Here is a 20,833-nt window from a genome sequence, read left to right as displayed (position 1 = left end):
AAATAGATCTAACTCTTGTGTAGAAAATGTTGTGATTTGCAATAGGTGTAAAGATTTTAATGTTGATGCTTGTAGTGAACACCTAGTTTCTATTGCAAAGTTAAATGATGAAGTGGCTAGTCTTAATGCTCAACTTAATACTAGCAAAAATGATTTTGATAAACTAAAATTTGCAAGGGATGCCTACACGGTTGGTAGACACCCCTCAATTAAGGATGGGCTTGGCTTCAAGAGGGAAGTCAAGAACTTGACAAGTCATAAGGCTCCCATCTCCGCCAAGGAGAAAGGGAAGGCCCCTATGGCAAATAGTATTCAAAAGAACCATGCTTTCTTATATCATGATAGGAGATATTCTAGGAATGTTCATCATGATAGAAGTTGCAATGATGTTGTTTCACATGCTTATGATTCAAATGCAATGTTCGCTTCAAGTTCTTCTATTATGCATGATAGAAGTTTGGCTAGGAAAAATGTCATTCATCATGTGCCTAGGAGAAATGCTCATGTACCTAGGAAAACAAGTAATGAACCTTCTACAATTTATCATGCTTTCAATGCTTCCTTTGCATTTTGTAGAAAGGATAAGAAGGTGATTGCTAGGAAATTAGGGGCAAAATGCAAGGGAGATAAAACTTGTATTTGGGTCCCTAAGACCATTGTTACTAACCTTGTAGGACCCAACAAGAGTTGGGTACCTAAGACCCAAGCCTAAATTGCCGTGCAGGTTTATGCATCCGGGGGATCAAGCTGGATTATCGACAACGGATGCACAAACCACATGACGGGGGAGAAGAAGATGTTCACCTCCTACGTCAAGAACAAAGATTCCCAAGACTCAATCATATTCGGTGACGGGAATCAAGGCAAGGTGAAAGGGTTAGGAAAGATTGCTATTTCATCTGAGCACTCCATTTCTAATGTGTTTTTAGTTGAGTCGCTTGGATATAACTTGTTGTCTGTTAGTCAACTTTGTAATATGGGATATAATTGCTTATTCACAAATGTAGAAGTGTCCGTCTTTAGAAGGAGTGATGGTTCATTAGCTTTTAAGGGTGTATTAGACGGCAAACTCTACTTAGTTGATTTTGCTAAAGAGGAGGCCGGTCTAGATGCATGCTTAATTGCTAAGACTAGCATGGGCTGGCTGTGGCATCGCCGTTTAGCACATGTGGGGATGAAGAACCTTCACAAACTTCTAAAGGGAGAACACATGATAGGTCTAACAAACGTAACCTTCAAAAAAGATATACCTTGTGCAGCTTGTCAAGCAGGTAAACAGGTGGGAAGCTCTCATCATACTAAAAATGTGATGACCACATCAAGACCTTTGGAGCTGCTTCATATGGACCTCTTCGGACCCGTCACCTATCTAAGCATAGGAGGAAGTAAGTATGGTCTTGTTATAGTTGATGATTTTTCCCGCTTCACTTGGGTATTCTTTTTGCAGGATAAATCTGAAACCTAAGGGACCCTCAAGCGCTTCCTAAAGAGCTCAAAATGAGTTTGAGCTCAAGGTGAAGAAGATAAGGAGCGACAACGGGTCCGAGTTCAAGAACCTTCAAGTGGAGAAGTACCTTGAGGAGGAAGGGATCAAGCACGAGTTCTCAGCTCCCTACACACCACAGCAAAACGGTGTGGTAGAGAGGAAGAACAGGACGCTCATAGACATGGCAAGGACAATGCTTGGAGAATTCAAGACACCCGAGCGGTTTTGGTCGGAAGCCGTGAACATGGCTTGCCACACCATAAACCGGATGAAGAAGATATTCCAACGACCGCAATATGCACCATGGCGATTGGAGAAGTGCGGCCACAGGAACAAAAGGAGCAAGATCAACCTTCTTCCTCAACAATGGTGCATCCCCCAACTCAAGACGATGAACAAGTTCATCAAGAGGAGGCGTGTGATCAAGGGGGAGCACAAGATGATCATATAATGGAGGAAGAAGCACAACCGACACCTCCAACTCAAGTTCGAGCGACGATTCAAAGGAATCATCCCGTCGACCAAATTTTGGGTGATATTAGCAAGGGAGTAACTACTCGCTCTAGATTAGTTAATTTTTGTGAGCATTACTCTTTTGTCTCTTCTATTGAGCCTTTCAGGGTAGAAGAGGCCTTGCTAGATCCGGACTGGGTGTTGGCCATGCAGGAAGAGCTCAACAACTTCAAGAGAAATGAAGTTTGGACACTGGCGCCTCGTCCCAAGCAAAACGTTGTAGGAACCAAGTGGGTGTTCCGCAACAAACAAGACGAGCACGGAGTGGTGACAAGGAACAAGGCTAGACTTGTGGCAAAAGGTTATGCCCAAGTCGTAGGTTTGGACTTTGAGGAGACTTTTGCTCTTGTGGCTAGGCTAGAGTCAATTCGCATACTGTTAGCCTATGCCGCTCACCATTCTTTCAGGTTGTTCCAAATGGATGTGAAGAGCGCTTTCCTCAACGGACCAATCAAGGAGGAGGTGTACATGGACCAACCCCCTGGCTTCGAGGATGAACGATACCCCGACCACGTGTGTAAGATCTCTAAGGCGCTCTATGGACTTAAGCAAGCCCCAAGAGCATGGTATGAATGCCTTAGAGACTTTCTAATTGCTAATTCTTTCAAGGTTGGGAAAGCCGATCCAACTTTATTCACTAAAACTTGTGATGGTGATCTTTTTGTGTGCCAAATTTATGTCGATGACATAATATTTGGTTATACTAACCAAAAGTCTTGTGAAGAGTTTAGCAGGGTGATGACTCAGAAATTCGAGATGTCAATGATGGGCGAGTTGAACTACTTCCTTGGGTTCCAAGTGAAGCAACTCAAGGATGGCACCTTCATCTCACAAACAAAGTATACACAAGACTTGCTTAAGAGGTTTGGGATGAAGGACGCCAAGCCCGCAAAGACTCCAATGGGAACCGACGGACATGTCGACCTCAACAAAAGAGGTAAGTCTGTTGATCAAAAGGCATATCGGTCTATGATAGGGTCTTTACTTTATTTATGTGCTAGTAGACCGAATATTATGCTAAGCGTATGCATGTGTGCTAGATTTCAATCTGATCCAAGGGAGTGTCACTTAGTGGCTGTGAAGCGAATTCTTAGATATTTAGTTGCTACGCCTTGCTTCGGGGTCTGGTATCCAAAGGGGTCTACCTTTTACTTGATTGGATATTCAGACTCCGATTATGCTGGATGTAAGGTCAATAGGAAAAGTACATCGGGGACGTGCCAATTCTTAGGAAGGTCCCTGGTGTCATGGAGCTATAAGAAACAAACTTCCGTTGCCCTATCCACCGCTGAGGCCGAGTATGTTGCCGCAAGACAGTGTTGCGCGCAACTACTTTGGATGAGGCAAACCCTCAGGGACTTTGGCTACAATCTGAGCAAAGTCCCACTCCTATGTGATAATGAGAGTGCTATCCGCATGGCGGATAATCCTGTTGAACACAGCCGCACAAAGCACATAGACATCCGGCATCACTTTTTGAGAGACCACCAGCAAAAGGGGGATATCGAAGTGTTTTATGTTAGCACCGAGAACCAGCTAGCCGATATCTTTACCAAGCCTTTAGATGAGAAGACCTTTTGCAGGCTGCGTAGTGAGCTAAATGTCTTAGATTCGCGAAACTTGGATTGATTTATAGCATACATGTGTTTTATGCCTTAATCATGTTCCTTATGCATTTTGTTGTTTATGTATGGTGCTCAAGTTGTACAAGCACTCCCCAGACCTCATAAGTCCATTTGCGAGTGATGCACATATTTAGGGGGAGATGTGCTACAACTTGACCCTTTGAGACTAACCATGTGCTTGAGTGTTCTTAATTTAGTCTCAAAGGAGGATTGAAAGGGAAAAGGTGGAGTTGGACCATGCAAGACTTCCACTGCACTCCGATGAAAGAGTAACTAACTCCAAGTTCATCTCCATGCTCTTATTGCCTTTTTAACTCTTAATTGAAGATTTTGGTGAGGCAATGGGGTTCGAGGGTCAAGATTGATCCCGTTTTGGTGCTTGATGCCAAAGGGGGAGAAAATAAGGCCAAAGCAACAAATGGATCAGCTACCACTTGAGAATTTTGAAAATAGTAGAATAGAGCTTTTGGTTTGTCAAAAAATCTCTTATTGTCTCTTTTGTCAAAAGTTGGCCTCTTGTGGGGAGAATGGTTGATTATGGGGAAAAGGGGGAGTTTTTGAAATCTTTGATCAATTTCTCTTGGAACAACTCTCTTTATGTCTCAACAAGTTTGTTTGACTTAGAGATAGAAAATCGAGTTTGATTTGCAAAAACAAAACCAAGTGGTGGCAAAGGATGATCCAAATATGCCAAATTTGAATCAAAACAAATTTGTGTTCTCATTTGAATTGATGTTGCACTCCTTTTAGTTGCTTTTTGTTGTGTTGGCATTAATCACCAAAAAGGGGGAGATTGAAAGGGAAATGTACCCCTGGGACATTTCTATAAGATTTTGGTGATTAAGTGCTCCACACAAATGCTTTGAGTAATATTTGTGCCAAAGACTTAAGAAGTGCAAATCAAGAGTAAAGGTATGTTTCTAAGACTGAGTACATTGTTTTGGAGACTAATGTATTGTGTCTAAGTGCTAGAAACAGGAAAAGACCAATTTGGAAAAGACTTGGCTGAGCAGCCAAGATTCTGCGCAGTCTGGGTGCACCGGACGACGTCCGGTGGTGCAGACTGACTCTCGAGAACTGGCTGCTCTGTTTTGTCGACGACGTACAACTATAAATCACCGGACTGTCCGATGGTGCACCGGACTGTCCGGTGAGCCAACAGTCGGCCGGGCCAACGGTCGGCCGTGTAATCCGCGCGCGACGCGTGGTAGAGCCAACGGTCAGAAGGGGGCACCGGACTGTCCGGTGCGCCAACGGCTCTGAATCTCCAACGGTCGGCTTCACCAAAGAAGGAAAGAAATCCGCTCTGGACAGTGTCCGGTGGTGCACCGGACTGTCCGGTGCGCCAGGCGACAGAAGGCAAGAATTGCCTTCCTGGAATGCTCTCAACGGCTCCTAGCTGCCTTGGGGCTATAAAAGGGACCCCTAGGCGCATGGAGGAGTACACCAAGCATTCTCTAAGCATTCCTAAGCACCAAGACTCCAATTCCGCGCATTTGATTCTTTGTGATAGCAACTAGAGCTCCATTTGAGTAGAAAACTCTTTGGGTTGTGTTGTGAGCTCGAGTTGTGACTTGTGTGCGTACTGTGCTCTGATTTTGTGTCTTGTGTGCGTTGCTCATCCCATCCTTACTTCCGTGCTTCTTTGTGAACATCAAATTGTAAGGGCGAGAGGCTCCAAGTTGTGGAGATTCCTCGCAAGCGGGATATAGTTAACAAAGCAAAACACCATGGTATTCAAGTGGGTCTTTGGACCGCTTGAGAGGGGTTTATTGCAACCCTCGTCCGTTGGGACGCCACAACGTGGAGTAGGCAAGTGTTGGACTTGGCCGAACCACGGGATAAACCACTGTGCCTATCTGTGTTGATCTTCTTGTGGTTATCGTGTCTTGCAAGAACTCCTTTCTAGCCACTTGGCTTTAGTGTGCTAACTCCTAATCAAGTTTTGTGGCATTAAGTTTCAAGTTTTTACAGGATCACCTATTCACCCCCCTCTAGGTGCTCTCATGGGTAAAATTGCTATATCACCTGACCATTCTATTTCCAATGTTTTTCTTGTAGATTCTTTAGATTACAATTTGCTTTCTGTTTCTCAATTATGCAAAATGGGCTACAACTATCTTTTTACGGATATAGGTGTTACTGTCTTTAGAAGAAGTGATGATTCAGTAGCATTTTAGGGAGTGCTAGAGGGTAAGCTATACTTAGTAGATTTTGATAGAGCTGAATTCAACACTTGCTTAATTGCTAAGACTAACATGGGTTGGCTCTGGCACCGCCGACTAGCCCATGTTGGGATGAAGAATCTTCATAAGCTTCTAAAGGGAGAGCACATTTTGGGACTAACCAATGTTCATTTTGAGAAAGACAGGGTATGTAGTGCATGTCAAGCAGGAAAGCAAGTTGGTGTTCATCATCCACACAAGAACATCATGACGACCGACAGGCCGCTTGAGCTACTCCACATGGACCTATTCGACCCGATCGCTTACATAAGCATCGACGGGAGTAAGTATTGTCTTGTTATTGTGGATGATTATTCTCGCTTCACTTGGGTGTTCTTTTTGCAGGAAAAATCACAAACCCAAGAGTCTTTAAAGGGATTCTTGAGACGGGCTCAAAATGAGTTCGGCTTAAGGATCAAAAAGATTAGAAGCGACAACGGGACGGAGTTCAAGAACTCACAAATCGAGAGCTTCCTTGAGGAGGAGGGCATCAAGCATGAGTTCTCTTCTCCCTACACGCCACAACAAAATGGTGTAGTGGAGAGGAAGAATAGAACTCTATTGGACATGGCAAGAACCATGCTTGATGAATACAAAACTTCGGATCGGTTTTGGGCCGAGGCGGTCAACACCTCTTGCTACGCCATCAACCGGTTATATCTTCACCGAATCCTCAAGAAGACATCATACGAACTCCTAACCAGTAAAAATCCCAATGTTTCATATTTTAGAGTCTTTGGTAGCAAATGTTTTATTCTTGTTAAAAGAGGTAGAAAAATCTAAATTTGCTTCTAAGGCTGTAGAAGGCTTTTTACTAGGATATGATTCAAACACAAGGGCATATAGAGTCTTTAACAAGTCCACTGGACTAGTTGAAGTTTCTTGTGACATTGTGTTTGATGAGACTAATGGCTCTCAAGTAGAGCAAGTTGATCTTGATGAATTAGATGATGAAGAGGCTCCGTGCATCGCGCTAAGGAACATGTCCATTGGGGATGTGTGTCCTAAGGAATCCGAAGAGCCTCCACAAGCACAAGATCAACCATCTTCCTCAATGCAAGCATCTCCACCAACCCAAGATGAGGATCAAGCTCAAGATAATGATGATGAAGATCAAGAGGAGCCACCTCAAGAGGAGGAAAATGATCAAGGGGGAGATACTAATAATCAAGACAAGGAAGATGATGAGGGTCCAAGACCGCCACACCCAAGAGTTCACCAAGCAATCCAACGAGATCACCCCGTGAGCACCATCCTCGGCGACATTCATAAGGGGGTAACCACTCGATCTCGTGTTGCTCATTTTTGTGAACATTACTCTTTTGTTTCCTCTATTGAGCCACACAGGGTAGAGGAAGCACTTCAAGATTCGGATTGGGTGCTGGCAATGCAAGAGGAACTCAACAACTTCACGAGGAATGAGGTATGACATTTAGTTCCACATCCTAATCAAAATGTTGTAGGAACCAAGTGGGTCTTCCGCAACAAACAAGATGAGCATGGTGTGGTGACAAGGAATAAAGCCCGACTTGTGGCCAAGGGGTATTCACAAGTCGAAGGTTTGGATTTCGGTGAAACCTATGCACCCGTAGCTAGGCTTGAATCAATTCGCATTTTACTTGCCTATGCTACTTACCATGGCTTCAAGCTTTATCAAATGGACGTGAAGAGTGCCTTCCTCAATGGACCAATCAAGGAGGAGGTCTATGTTGAGCAACCTCCCGGTTTGAAGATAGTGAGTACCCTAACCATGTTTACAAACTCTCTAAGGCGCTTTATGGGCTCAAGCAAGCCCCAAGAGCATGGTATGAATGCCTAAGAGATTTTCTTATCACTAATGGCTTCAAAGATGGAAAAGCCGATCCTACTCTCTTTACAAAAACACTTGCAAATGATTTGTTTGTATGCCAAATTTATGTTGATGATATCATTTTTGGGTCTACTAACGAATCTACATATGAAGAGTTTAGTAGGATCATGACTCAAAAATTCGAGATGTCTATGATGGGGGAGTTGAAGTATTTCTTAGGATTTCAAGTCAAGCAACTCCAAGAGAGCACCTTCATTAGCCAAACGAAGTACATTCAAGACATACTCACCAAGTTTGGAATGAAGTATGCCGAGCCCATCAAGACACCCATGGGAACTAATGGGCATCTCGACCTCGACACGGGAGGTAAATCCGTAGATCAAAAGGTATACCGGTCGATGATAGGATCTTTACTCTATTTATGTGCATCTCGATCGGATATAATGCTTTCCGTATGCATGTGTGCAAGATTCCAAGCCGATCCTAAGAAAGTTCACCTTAGGGCCGTAAAATGAATCTTGAGATATTTAGTTTATACTCCTAAGTTTGGCCTTTGGTACCCCAGGGGATCCACTTTTGATTTAATTGGTTATTCCGATGCTGATTGGGCAGGGTGTAAAATTAATAGAAAGAGCACATCAGGGACTTGCCAGTTCTTGGGAAGATCTCTGGTGTCTTGGCCTTTAAAGAAGCAAAATTCCGTAGCTCTTTCTACCGCCGAAGCCGAGTATATTGCTACAGGCCATTGTTGCGTGCAATTGCTTTGGATGAGGCAAACCCTTAGGGACTATGGTTACAAATTAACCAAAGTTCCTCTTCTATGTGATAATGAGAGTGCAATCCGCATGGCGGATAATCCCGTTGAGCATAGCCGCACTAAACACATAGCCATTCGATATCACTTTTTGAGGGATCACCAACAAAAGGGGGATATCGAGATTGCATATGTTAACACCAAAGAACAATTAGCCGATATCTTTACCAATCCATTAGATGAGCAAACTTTTACCAAACTTAGGCATGAGCTAAATATTCTTGATTCTAGAAATTTTGATTGATATATTGCACACATAGCTCATTTATATACCTTTGATCATATCTCTTTCATATGCTATGACTAATGTGTTTTCAATTGTATTATATGCTAAGTCAAAGATTGAAAGGGAAATGGAGTCTTCGGCGAAGACAAAAGGCTTCCACTCCACTCCATCGAATTATTCATCCTTCACCGTCGCTCCACAACACTCTCCAATCTGGTATAATCTTCACTCGTATATTATTTGCCAAAGGGAGAGAAAGTTAAGGGCTTATATTTCGCTCATAAGTATCCGTTTTTGGCGATTCATGCCAAAGGGGGAGAAAATATTAGCCCAAAGCAAAAGAACCGCACCACCACCAATTTCAAAAATGTAGTCTTTCAAATTTGTGTTTAAGAAAGGATTTTTCAATTGGTATCTTATTTGTGATATAATTCCAAATTGGTATACCCTCTTCAAAATTAATATCTAAAACCCTCTTGAACACTAAGAGGAGGATTTCATTAAGGGGGAGTTTTGTTTAGTCAAAGGAAAAGCATTTGAAACAGGGGAGAAAATTTCAAATCTTGAAAATGCTTCTCAAAATCTTATTCATATACCTTTGACTATTTGCAAAAGATTTTTGAAAAAGAATTTCCAAAAGGGTTTGCAAAAACAAAACATGTGGTGCAAGCGTGGTCCAAAATTTTAAATAAGAAGAAAGCCATTCATGCATATCTAGTAGAAATAATTATTGGTTTCATTCCAAGCAATCTTTGCACTTACCTTATGCAAACTAGTTCAATTATGCACTCTTATATTTGCTTTGGTTTGTGTTAGCATCAATCACCAAAAAGGGGGAGATTGAAAGGGAAATAGGCTTACACCTTTTCTTATATGAATTTTGGTGGTTGAATTGCCCAACACAAATTAATTAGACTAACTAGTTTGCTCTAGATTATAAGTTCTACAGGTGCCAAAGGTTCACATCAAATCAATAAAAAGACCAAGAAAGGGTTCAAATAAAGAGAGCAAAAGACAACCGAAGTGTGCCCTGGTGTGGCGCACCGGACTGTCCGGTGTGCCACCGGACAGTGTCCGGTGCACCAGGGAACCCAAACTCCGAACTGCTCACCTTCGGGAATTCTGGGAGCCGCTCCGCTATAATTCACCGGACTGTCTGGTGTAGCACCGGATTGTCCGGTGCGCCAGCGGAGTAAGGCTACACAGCGCCATCGATCGTCTGCAACGGGGAGTTAATGCGCTACAGTGCGCGCCTGCGCGCGTAGAAGTCAGAGCAGCGCCAGAAGGCACACCGGACAGTGAACAGTGACTGTCCGGTGCACCACCGGACTGTCTGGTGGCCCAGCTGTCAGAAGCTCCAACAATCAGAACCTAACGGCCGGGGACGTGGCTGGCGCACCGGACAGTGTCCGGTGGTGCACCGGACTGTCCGGTGCGCCATGCAACAGCAGCCTCCACCAACGGCTCCTTTGGTGGTTGGGGCTATAAATACCCTCAACCACCCACCATTCATTGCATCCAAGTTTTCAGCCTTCACACCTCATACAAAAGCTATAACATTCAATACAAGACACAAACAAATAGATCAAATCCTCTCCCAAGTCCGGAATCACTCCAACCAAATTAGTGACTAGAGAGAGAGACATTTGTGTTCATTTGAGCTCTTGCGCTTGGATTGCTTTTCTTCTTCCTTCTAGTCTTGTGCTCAATTCACTTGTAATCAAAACAAGAGACACCAAGTTGTGGTGATCCTTGTAGTGGACTTAGTGTCCCATTTGATTGAAGAGAAAGGCTCACTCGGTCTAGGTGACCGTTTGAGAGAGGGAAAGGGTTGAAAGAGACCCGGTCTTTGTGACCACCTCAACGGGGAGTAGGTTTGCAAAAACCGAACCTCGGTAAAACAAATCACCGTGTTCATACGCTTTATTTGTTTGTTGATTTGTTTTCCCTCTTTTTCGGGCTCGTTTATATTTCTAACGCTAATCCCGGCTTGTAGTGTGTGCTTAAGTTTGTAAAATTCAGATTTTCCTATTCAACCCCCTCTAGGCGACTTTCAAGGTGCAACACTTGGGTTCGTCTTGTAGTAGTTGTCAAATAGTCATACAAATATGCAATCTTGGTCTACATTGATCTAATCTAACAAGAAAACATTTTGTTTAGGGTAATTGTATCGACTCCACCTTATCTGCTGAGATCGTGTTCGCTGTTGAAGTTGGAGAAGCTCAAAGCACATCAATTCAAGCCTACCTAGCAGGTGACGTTGGATCCCTACGAGCATGACCATGCATGTGTTGTGGGCGGTTATAAGATGCCCAAGAAGCAGAAGGCTATCTGATCACCTCATAGATCATAATCGGCGCTCATCTTGTCTAATAAGGATGCTTCTTTGTATTGTGGTTTTATTAAGATGTTTGCATGATAGTGATGGTTACAATATAGTGGTGGTTAGTTGCAATATAGTGGTAAAATAGCTAGATTAAAATAACAAAATTTATATATGGCTAGAAGCCTAGGATCACAAATAGATTATGATTTTTTTATAATAATATAACACATATTTATATATAAATTATTATGTTTTGCAACGCACGGGCATTTACATAGTATTTTTTAAAAACGAAAGAAATTCGAAATAAAAAACAAAAAATGTCGAATGCACGTGATGGCCTGTTCGGCCCAAGTGGTCAGGCATATCACGCACAACCTCTTCCCGTCTCAATCATTGGCAGGTAGGTCCCACCCATTCATTTTGCTTCTTCCCAGCCATCCTCTGCTTGCTCAAATGCAGGATGCGAAGCGCCGCCGCTGGACATATTTTTTTCGACACTCTGTCTTCACGCTGCGCTCGCGGAGCAGCCGACCGTCAGTCGTCTCCTCTCCCCTATCCTCACGCGAAGCGCCTTTCCCGGCTGTCGTTTCTCCTCTCTCCACTCTCTACTCCGGTAACCGATGCCCACTCTCTCCCTCTCCCATAACGGACACTGCAGCCATTAATGGAGCATAATGGTCGGTCGTCGACCGTTCCTTCTCCCTCTCTTCCCCCTCTCTATAAATCACGAGCTCATGTTCCCCTCTCTATAAATCACGAGCTCATGTACCGTGGAGCAGTTCTCGTCCACTCCGTTCTCTCGTCGCGCCATACTGCTCCCTGTACCGCGCCTCTCTCTGCTACTGCGCAGCTCGCCATCGTTGGAACCCTGCCCGTCGCCAAGGACAGCCGGTGATCTCGACACTATGCCTGCGTCAACCCCTGCTCCTACTCACCGAACGCTCGCTAGCCCTTCCTGTGTTGGTGCCTTTTCGGACACCAATCACTGCGTGAGAACCGGCGGTGCTCTCTGCATAGACGTGGACGGTCCACGGTCAAGGGCCGGACAGTCCACAACCTGGGGTAGAGCTAGGGTTTCCTACCTGACCGACTGAACGGTCCGCACCTATAGGTAGGGCGGTCCACGCGTGTGCAGGGGCAGCGAAGGTCGCCGACGGCGCCTGGATCTCGCTCCCGAGGGGGACCCTATCGGGAAGGAGAGATCTTAGGTGTTATCTAGGCTTGGCAGACCGATCTAGACTCGACGTAGGGTCGAAGAGAAGCGGAGAATTTGGGGATTGGAAGGCTAAACTAGAACTAGACTAGAACTACTCCTAAATGTACAATAAATAAATGCGAGATAAATTGATTGATGATAATTAATCGGACGTATTCCTCTGTATTTATAGAGAAGGAGGCTGGACCCGTTACAAACAAATTCCCCGAGCTAATTCTGAGAATCTAGCCCACAGCTGTAGTAAGAAACTCGGAATCCTAGTCGGCTCTGCGCACGCATGGACCGTCCGGACCACCGGTGCGGACCGTCCGACCGCTCAATTTGGTCCTCCACACTCTGCTCATCGCCGAGCCCGAGGCAGTTTCTCTCCTCCCTTCGTTTCTCCACGAGCTGCTGCAAACGCAAGAACTAGAGATAGAAGATGACCAATTCTCATTTTTGGCCACTGGACTTTTGTAATTTATGCCCACACTTTCTGCTGCATGCAGCAGTACAAATGTATTTAGAAAGGGTCCTAGATTCTTATTTTCTACCCCTTCAAATCAACGAATAATTAAATATATGTCTCTGCAGTAGTGTGTTCACAATTAAATGGGTATTTCAAATACAAATAAGTTAAATAATGTTTTATTAGCTTCATAATCATGTGCTAATAATTTTAATATAGATTTTTGTAATGCTTTTCGTTATGTATTTTAAATAACGTTTAATAAAGTTGATTAGAAATAGTTTTCTAAATAAGAAAATAAAAAGAAAAGCAGACTGCACTATTCCTGGTTAAAACTAGTAGAAAGGAAATTATTTAATTATATTGCTCTCAAATTTTGGTTTAGTTTTATATTTAGGTTTTTTTACCCATAAAACTTATACTTAGCGGTAATAAATAGAGATTTAGACTATTCATCTGAAAGTGTTGAAACAGTTGAACTAGTGATCGTGGCAACCATAGTTTAAATAGTAGTTTAATGTAAGTTATCTATTGGTCCTTAGATTATGTGTCTCTTAAATATTATTATGGCGACGTAGATTTGCATATGAAAAGTTAAAAAGGAAATATAACCCATGCGCTTTTCGATAAAAATAATTAATTATTTAATTACTCTAGCTCCATAGAGTTTGGTTTAGCGCTACATCTATATTAATATAAATGAGTTTATATAGTACGTACTTTTATAGTCAATTTGCCATATAGTTTTCACTAGTGAATTTTTGAAACAAAAATTAGTATTTTATGTCACAACATATGAGATGGACGTCGATGTGAGTAGACTTATATTACAGTTACAAATCAAGTTCTATTTTAGACATCTTCCTTTTATAAGTGTGATTGTATTGTGTATGTTTATTTATGTAATGGTGTATGTTTATGTAATGGTGTATTTTATTTATTGGCATATTTTTTTTTGTATGTATGATGTACGATTCTATATTAGATACTGTTGTACTTTGATAATGATATGCGCTAGTCACCTTCTTGTGGAAGAGTGTCCATGTTTAATTCTGTTGTACTTTGATAATGATATTTTTTAAGATACTATGGTCTGGGTGATGTAATAAAATTACTCTACTCTCTTTATGCTTTTATTGCATTGTCTTTTGATATATTACACTTGTGATGTCAACATATGTATGGAAAATGGATCCTGGCACACATATTCTATGCTATGCAATCGGTTTTGTCCCCAAAACCGGGTGTGACAGAAGTGGTATCAGAGCTATGCTGACTCTAGGTCATTAGACTAGTTAGAAATGGAAAGCCTAGTCTGTTCAAAATATGCTTACTTTGCTCTTACAAAACATGCACCGCTAGCACCAGCAGTCCAATCCCCTGCCCCTAGAGGCGACGATCCAGATGATTCTGGTGACGAGGATGAAGATGACAATGATGAAGAAGAAGAGGAGGGTAACAACAATGACGAAGCCAACGATGAACAGGAGGACAACTTCGTTGGGATATGGCCTGTCACTGAACATTATACTTCAATGTTCGAGACGGGGCACTTCCCTAACCTGCTGCATGCGTTAGGGACCTACGTTCGACCCCTGTATGACACAAGGCGAGTGTCTGAGCCCCTCGGGCTTGCTACTATATCACTCACATTCATATCAAGGTGATGGATGTAGGAGATAGGGGTTTCAGGACTCTATCAGCTAATGAGTCTCTGACGCCGCTATCCACCTACGCTACTTAGGTCAGCAATGCTGCTAGGCGAGCTCTATGGTCTCTTAGCCACACTTACTGGCAGCAGCTGCATGGCACGAGGTACAAGCATCTTCCTCTACATCTTCATGGAGCAAGTTAGACTAGCATTGTTCCAGGCGAGGCTAGAGAAGATCGCCTCAACACCCTTGTTGGTGTGGTGGCAAGTCTTAACACTGACCTGGATAGTGCTACCCTAGACCTCTCTAGTGTACATTTGGAGCTGGAAGATGCCCATGCAAGGATTGCAACCCTGAAAGCTCAACTAGAAGTAAGGAATCCCCCTAAAGCCCAAGTCCCTGCCATGGTTGTGTCCACTTCCCGCAAGAGGATCCGCTATGGAGAACTAGGATCCATCACCAGGCTACTTTAGATTTATAAGACATATTGTAATAAGATCAATTTCGCTTTAGACGATGAACTTTTTATTTCATAATACTATACTTATAATAACAACCATGTGATGGTGATGTTTGCATAATGGTTGATTTCGATTTTTGCTTGAGTGTAATGGTCTTATGGAATGATGGCCACAAGAACATTTAAAATTGACAAATAATCTTAACTTTAGTTATAAACTATCCCCCCTAGAATTTTTCTCTTCACTTATCTAAAGGTTGCACTTTCTAAACAATCAGATGATGAACGCTCGCTCAGGTCCCAGGAACACCAGAAATCAGCGAACTGGTCAACAATTGCCACCACCGCCACCAAATCCAACAATGGAGCAATTTATTGCAGCACAAATGCAGCTTCTGCAAGGTGTAACACCCACTTTGTAAGAAAAGTCTAAACAGAGAAATTATATTCCTTTATACATATATGTGTTATCTATATTTATCATTCCATGTGAACACCACAATTAAACAAATAAATAAATGATAAAAGACACCCACAAATAATACATGCATCATGCAGGGGTTTTATTTGGTGTGCATTTTGTGACAACACAAAATAACAAGAATATATTAATGCTCAAATTAGAATGTAAATCCTAAAGGAAATTCTAGAATTGAAACAAGAGGGGTAAATACTTACATATAAGATCAAACAAAAATATAAATTAATTAAGTCAGGTTCATATTGGTATTTGGAATTATACAGTAGATTTAAGTATGAACTCCACACATAAGTTCAAATTTGGGATTTAAATTTGAAATTTAAAAGGAAAAGTAAGAAATATAAAGAAAAATAAAAAGGAAAAAAAGAAAAGGGTGAAACCAGCGCCTGTGCCGACTCAATCCATTCGGCCCAATTGGCTTCATCCCGCGCGCGGCCCAGCTAACATTTCCACCGTCAAACGACCGCGTGCGCTGACATTCCGGCCCCACAGGTCGGCCGGTGTTCTTCTTGTCCCGTTCTCTGGCGTGTGGACCAGACCTGCCAGCTTCGCTCCCCGTGTTCCCCCACTCTGCGGCGTCGCCGGTAGAATCGGCGGCCGTTGCGCTGGACCGCTGACCACCTCGCGCATACCATATCCTCCCCATATGGATAAAGGAACTCGTGCCCGTTTTCTTTCCCTCGACGTCAACCGGGTAGCTCCCAAAAAAGAAGTCGTCGCGCCACCCTAGTTGCCGTCGCGCCACCCAAGTTGCCGCCGCGACGGATATCCGTGTCCACCCAAAATGGGCGACCCGAAAGTAGTCGTGAGGCTTTAGCAGGAACCGTAGGATCTAGCCCTGGCCGCCCAGACCAGGAAGGAGATCCCTGTCGCCGTGAATTGGTCACCGGAATCCCTTCACCGCCGTGAGCCGAAACCTTCCGAGGGCCGAGATCTACACGTCCCAATCGTCGGTATGCTCACGACCAGTTAGTTTGTCGCTCCCTACTCCTCGCATACGACTATTATTAGGGAAAATCGGGTACCGGTCGGCTGGTTGCGCGAACTCCAGCGTGGGGCGCCGCCGGGGCTGAACGCAGGCGTGGTCGGAGGTAGGAGATATCTCGCATGTCGTAGATCTTGTGTTCGACGACTGTGATTAGATCATAGGATAAATCTTCGTGAGGTTAAATCTGGCGCGTAGATTCGGCATCAAGCGGATCAGGGCGATTCCGCGTCAGGCTCGGTGTGTACCGTTGATCCTGGTTCCAACGGTGGGATTTACATACCGATTCGGGTGTGGGCTTGATCTAATCGGAACCCTCAGTCGATGATCGGACGGCTCTAATCGAAGGATACCCCTTCGGCCACGGCAGTTTTGCACATATGACCCTCTGTTTTAGGAAAACTAACCCGTCGTCCCGTTCTGCTGTACACTGAGTCTTAGGACTTCTTGCACCGAGCCCCCTGCGTATCTGTTTAATATGCGCGCAGTCCAGATGTCATAGGAATTGAATAACTAATATCAGGAAATGGTTTTTAATGAGAAAATAAATGCTAGAACTTTAATAAACCATAGAAAATACATATGAACTCCAAATTACTTCATTCCAGTTTCTAAAATTTTGCAATATTATTCTATATCACTTAGAGTCTCTGTTTTGTCATGAAAACAGTAGAAAAAATAATTTCTCACTTAATCCTATTTTAAGCACATAAAACCTTTAGAAATTCATAACTTAAAATCTGTAACTCCAAAAATTATGATTCCTGTTCCCAGGATCTTATTTTAATGTGTAGACTATTATTGTGTATTTTGTTTACATGTTTGTTGTGATGTTAAATTTCTCTATACACTGTGCTTGTTTGTATTGTGGCGAGTAGAAGAGCCCGTGACTGAGGATCATGGTGAGCACCAGATAGAAGTAGCAGAGCAGGAGCTCATTGAAGGCAAGTTGTGCCCTTGATCCACTTTTGTTACCCAATAATATTCTTTATTATCACTATTCAATGCATAGGTTTAATTTTGATGGGACCCAATAGGTCACCCTAGTATGTTTATCCTGATTACCTTGTTTACCCCTGAATCACTTAGGTAGTTTTGCTATTGCTTTACATGGTTTTGGGATAATATTTTTTTATATCCATGTTCTAGTTATTTTGTTATTCTATTTATATTCATGTCAAGATCATTAATGTTAATTGGAACATGGAGCTTAACTTGAGAAACACGTGCCACCACAATGGTTTAATGGGACGCCCTTGGCCAACTAACTAGGAAAGCTAATGGAAGACTACCTTACCCGAAAGGGGCAAGGGCAGTAGGGGATTGCATGCAAGGAGGTTCTCGGGTTGATTTTGCTGTGATGGCGGTCAGACAGGGGATTCTTGCAAGTGCTCTTCCCATAAACTATAGCGGGTTTTTAGAAGCTAGTGGAACTTTGTAAAGGCCTCGTAGTGGATCCCTAGCCATTCACCTCGGTAGTGTCTAAGGGTCTAGCTAACCCTAGCGACATGGGATACACGACTTGTGGGTACAGGGTACAACCTCTACAGAGTGTAAAACTGGTATACTAGCCGTGCTCGCGGTCATGAGCAGCTCAGGACTCTCTGATGATTAAATATGGAACCTAAACTAAATTTGTCATTTGCATTGCATGGGATTATTTATTAATTTTGTTCTATTATTTTTATTAAGGTTTGGTATTTACTTACATTTAGTAACTGCTAATAAAATTTTGACCAACTACTTAAAATCAATGCTCAGCTTTAACCCCTATTGTTGATTAGCCTTATACCTCACATGAACTCCCACCTTTGACGAGTTCATGCCACATTATTCCCCACAACTTGTTGATCGATGAACATGTGTGAGCTCACCCTTGCTATCTCACACCCCCCAAAGGAGAAGAACAGGTGGTTCAAGAGGAGTCACGTATCGAGGAGTTTGATTCGATCTAGGTGACGTCTCCCAGTTGACTTTCTAGCGCCAATGATGGATTTCAGATCCTGTTATATTTATCTTTTATTTTGTAAGACTTCCGCTTTGTAATAAATACTTTGATTATTGTGACATTTATCTCTATACACTCTGTTATTATATATGTTGTCTTCTTTGGCGCATGTATGAGATGCACCCGACTTTGTTCCTTAAAGCCCGTGTGTGACAGAAGTGGTATCAGAGGGAATGTTGACTGTAGGACGAAACCTAGATAGAAATGGACAAAACCCTTACCTACTTACTTTATTCTGATTCATTCTATACTTACCTTACTCTGATTCATTCTATACTTACCTTATCTTGATCCTGTCTCACCTTTTGCTATTCTACTCTGATTATTCTTACCTTTACTACTCTAAGACAAGATGGATTTCACACCTTGGAATCCTACAACTATGAACTTTTCCATAGATAGGGAACCTAAGACGAAATTAAAACTATTTTCTCTATTAAAAATGTTGGTTGATTGTTCTGATGATCAATGTCTGATTTGCTTCTTTGATTGATTGAAATATTATAGACGGGCATCTTAGCATGTACCACCATAAGGTAATGAATTAGCTTTAGTAGGTGACACACTAATCTACTTAGCTAATAAATCCCCCGTAGTAACATTTCTCGTAATTACTCGCCTTGTCTACAATTCTTCCTTTCTTACCCTGTGTTTCTAACCCAGATGGGCTACCCTATATGTTAGAAGAGAGCACTATAGACGTGATCCTTGGTATGTCATGGTTAAGAAAGGCAAAGGCAGTATATACACTATGCTAAGGGAACCGTAGAACTCACCAGTTCCAAAGGAGAAAGGTTTGAAGTTGGAATTGCAGTAACTACCGCCACCAGACTAGCGACATTCTTAGTAGATGGAAGTTTGTTGGTGACAACATCCGTGTGGTTAAGGATTTTCCGAATGTCTTCCCAGAAGAGTTACCAGGGATGCCACCATATAGGGAAGTTGAGTTTGTCATTGATCCCTTACCTAGGACCGCTCCTATTTCTAAACTGTCATACAGGATGTCCGTAGAAGAACTAAAGGAACTTAAGAAGCAATTAATGGAATTACAAGAGGTTGGGTACATTCGTCCGAATTCTTCACCTTGGGGAGCGCCAGTTCTATTTGTACAGAAGAAATATGGATCGCAAGGGATGTGCGTTGACTATAGGTCCCTTAATGATGTTACCGTGAAGAACAAGTACCCGTTACCCCGCATTGAGGATTTATTTGATCAGATGAGAGGTGCCAGGGTGTTCTCTAAGATTGACCTCAGATCGGGTTACCATCAAATGAAGATTAGACCATCAGATATCCCCAAGACGACTTTCTCGACTCGATATGGATTATATGAGTTCACTGTTATGTCGTTTGGATTAACTAATGAACCAGCTTATTTTATGGATTTGATGAATAAGGTGTTATTGGAGTATTTGGACAGTTTCGTCGTGGTGTTCATCGACGATATTCTTATCTATTCTAAGAGTGAAAGTGATCATGAGGAACATCTGAGATTGGTGCTACAGAAGCTATGAGATAATCAACTCTACACCAAGTGTAGCAAATGCGAGTTCTGGATCAGTGAGGTGCCATTCCTTGGACATATCATTTCTAATGGAGGAATATCAGTGGATCCTACTAAAGTCAAGGAGATAATGGCATGGAGTGTACCCACTACAATTACGGAGATTCGGAGTTTCTTGGGGCTTGCAGGATACTATCGGAGATTTATTGAAGGATTTTCTAAGATTGCTAAGCCTATGACCTCACTTCTGGAGAAGGGAAGAGAGTATAAGTGGGATGAGAAGTACCAATATAGCTTTGATCAACTAAAGAAGAGGTTAATGTCACCACCGGTGTTGGTTATGCCGGATCTACAGAAGGGATTTGCCATTTATTATGATGCATGTGGCCAAGACTTGGGATGTGTGCTCATGCAAGAAGGACATGTGATCGCCTACGCGTCTCGTCAGTTGCGGAAACATGAGTTGAACTACCCCACCCATGACCTAGAGCTGGCAGCCGTTGTGCATGCGCTTAAGATTTGGAGACATTATATTATGGGAACCAAGTGTCAAGTATACATGGATCATAAGAGTTTGAAGTATATATTCACTCAGAAGGATCTCAACCTTAGGCAACGCCGTTGGTTGGAGCCTATTAAGGATTATGATTTGGAGATTCACTATCACCCGGGCAAGGCAAATTTGGTTGCAGATGCCTTGAGTCGAAAGGAGCATGTTCATTCAGCTATTGTTGCCCAGCTACCCGATGAGATTGTTGAGGATTTCAGGAGACTTAACCTGAGGATAGTTGCTCACACTGAAGGAGTTACTATTGATGCGAAACCTACTTTGGAGCAAGAAATCCACAAAGGACAAATTGGTGATGCTAAAATACAAGAGATTAAGGATCTTATTACCGAAGGTCGAGGTCTGGAATTCACGGAAGATGAGCAAGGCACCATATGGTTCAAGGATAGGATATGTGTTCCTGAGATTGATAGCCTTCGTGAGACTATTTTAAAGGAAGCCCATGACTCGGATTATTCTATTCATCCTGGGAGTACCAAGATG

General features: G+C 42.8%; 1 long non-coding RNA gene across 1 annotated transcript in view; it reads left to right on the top strand.

The window, feature by feature from the left end:
* Positions 1-10,855, top strand: part of LOC109942031 (uncharacterized) — a 33,118-nt gene extending 22,263 nt beyond the window's left edge. The window contains exon 3 of the long non-coding RNA XR_004851927.1: positions 10,758-10,855. This is a non-coding gene — a long non-coding RNA (uncharacterized lncRNA). The remainder of the gene's footprint in view (positions 1-10,757) is intronic.
* Positions 10,856-20,833: the final 9,978 nt, after the last annotated feature.

Source organism: Zea mays, chromosome 8 (assembly GCF_902167145.1).
Source record: "Zea mays cultivar B73 chromosome 8, Zm-B73-REFERENCE-NAM-5.0, whole genome shotgun sequence".
In the NCBI taxonomy this organism is placed as follows: Eukaryota; Viridiplantae; Streptophyta; class Magnoliopsida; order Poales; family Poaceae; genus Zea; species Zea mays.
The sequence above is the reverse complement of the archived record's forward strand: the minus strand, read 5'-3'. Positions and strand labels throughout refer to the sequence as shown.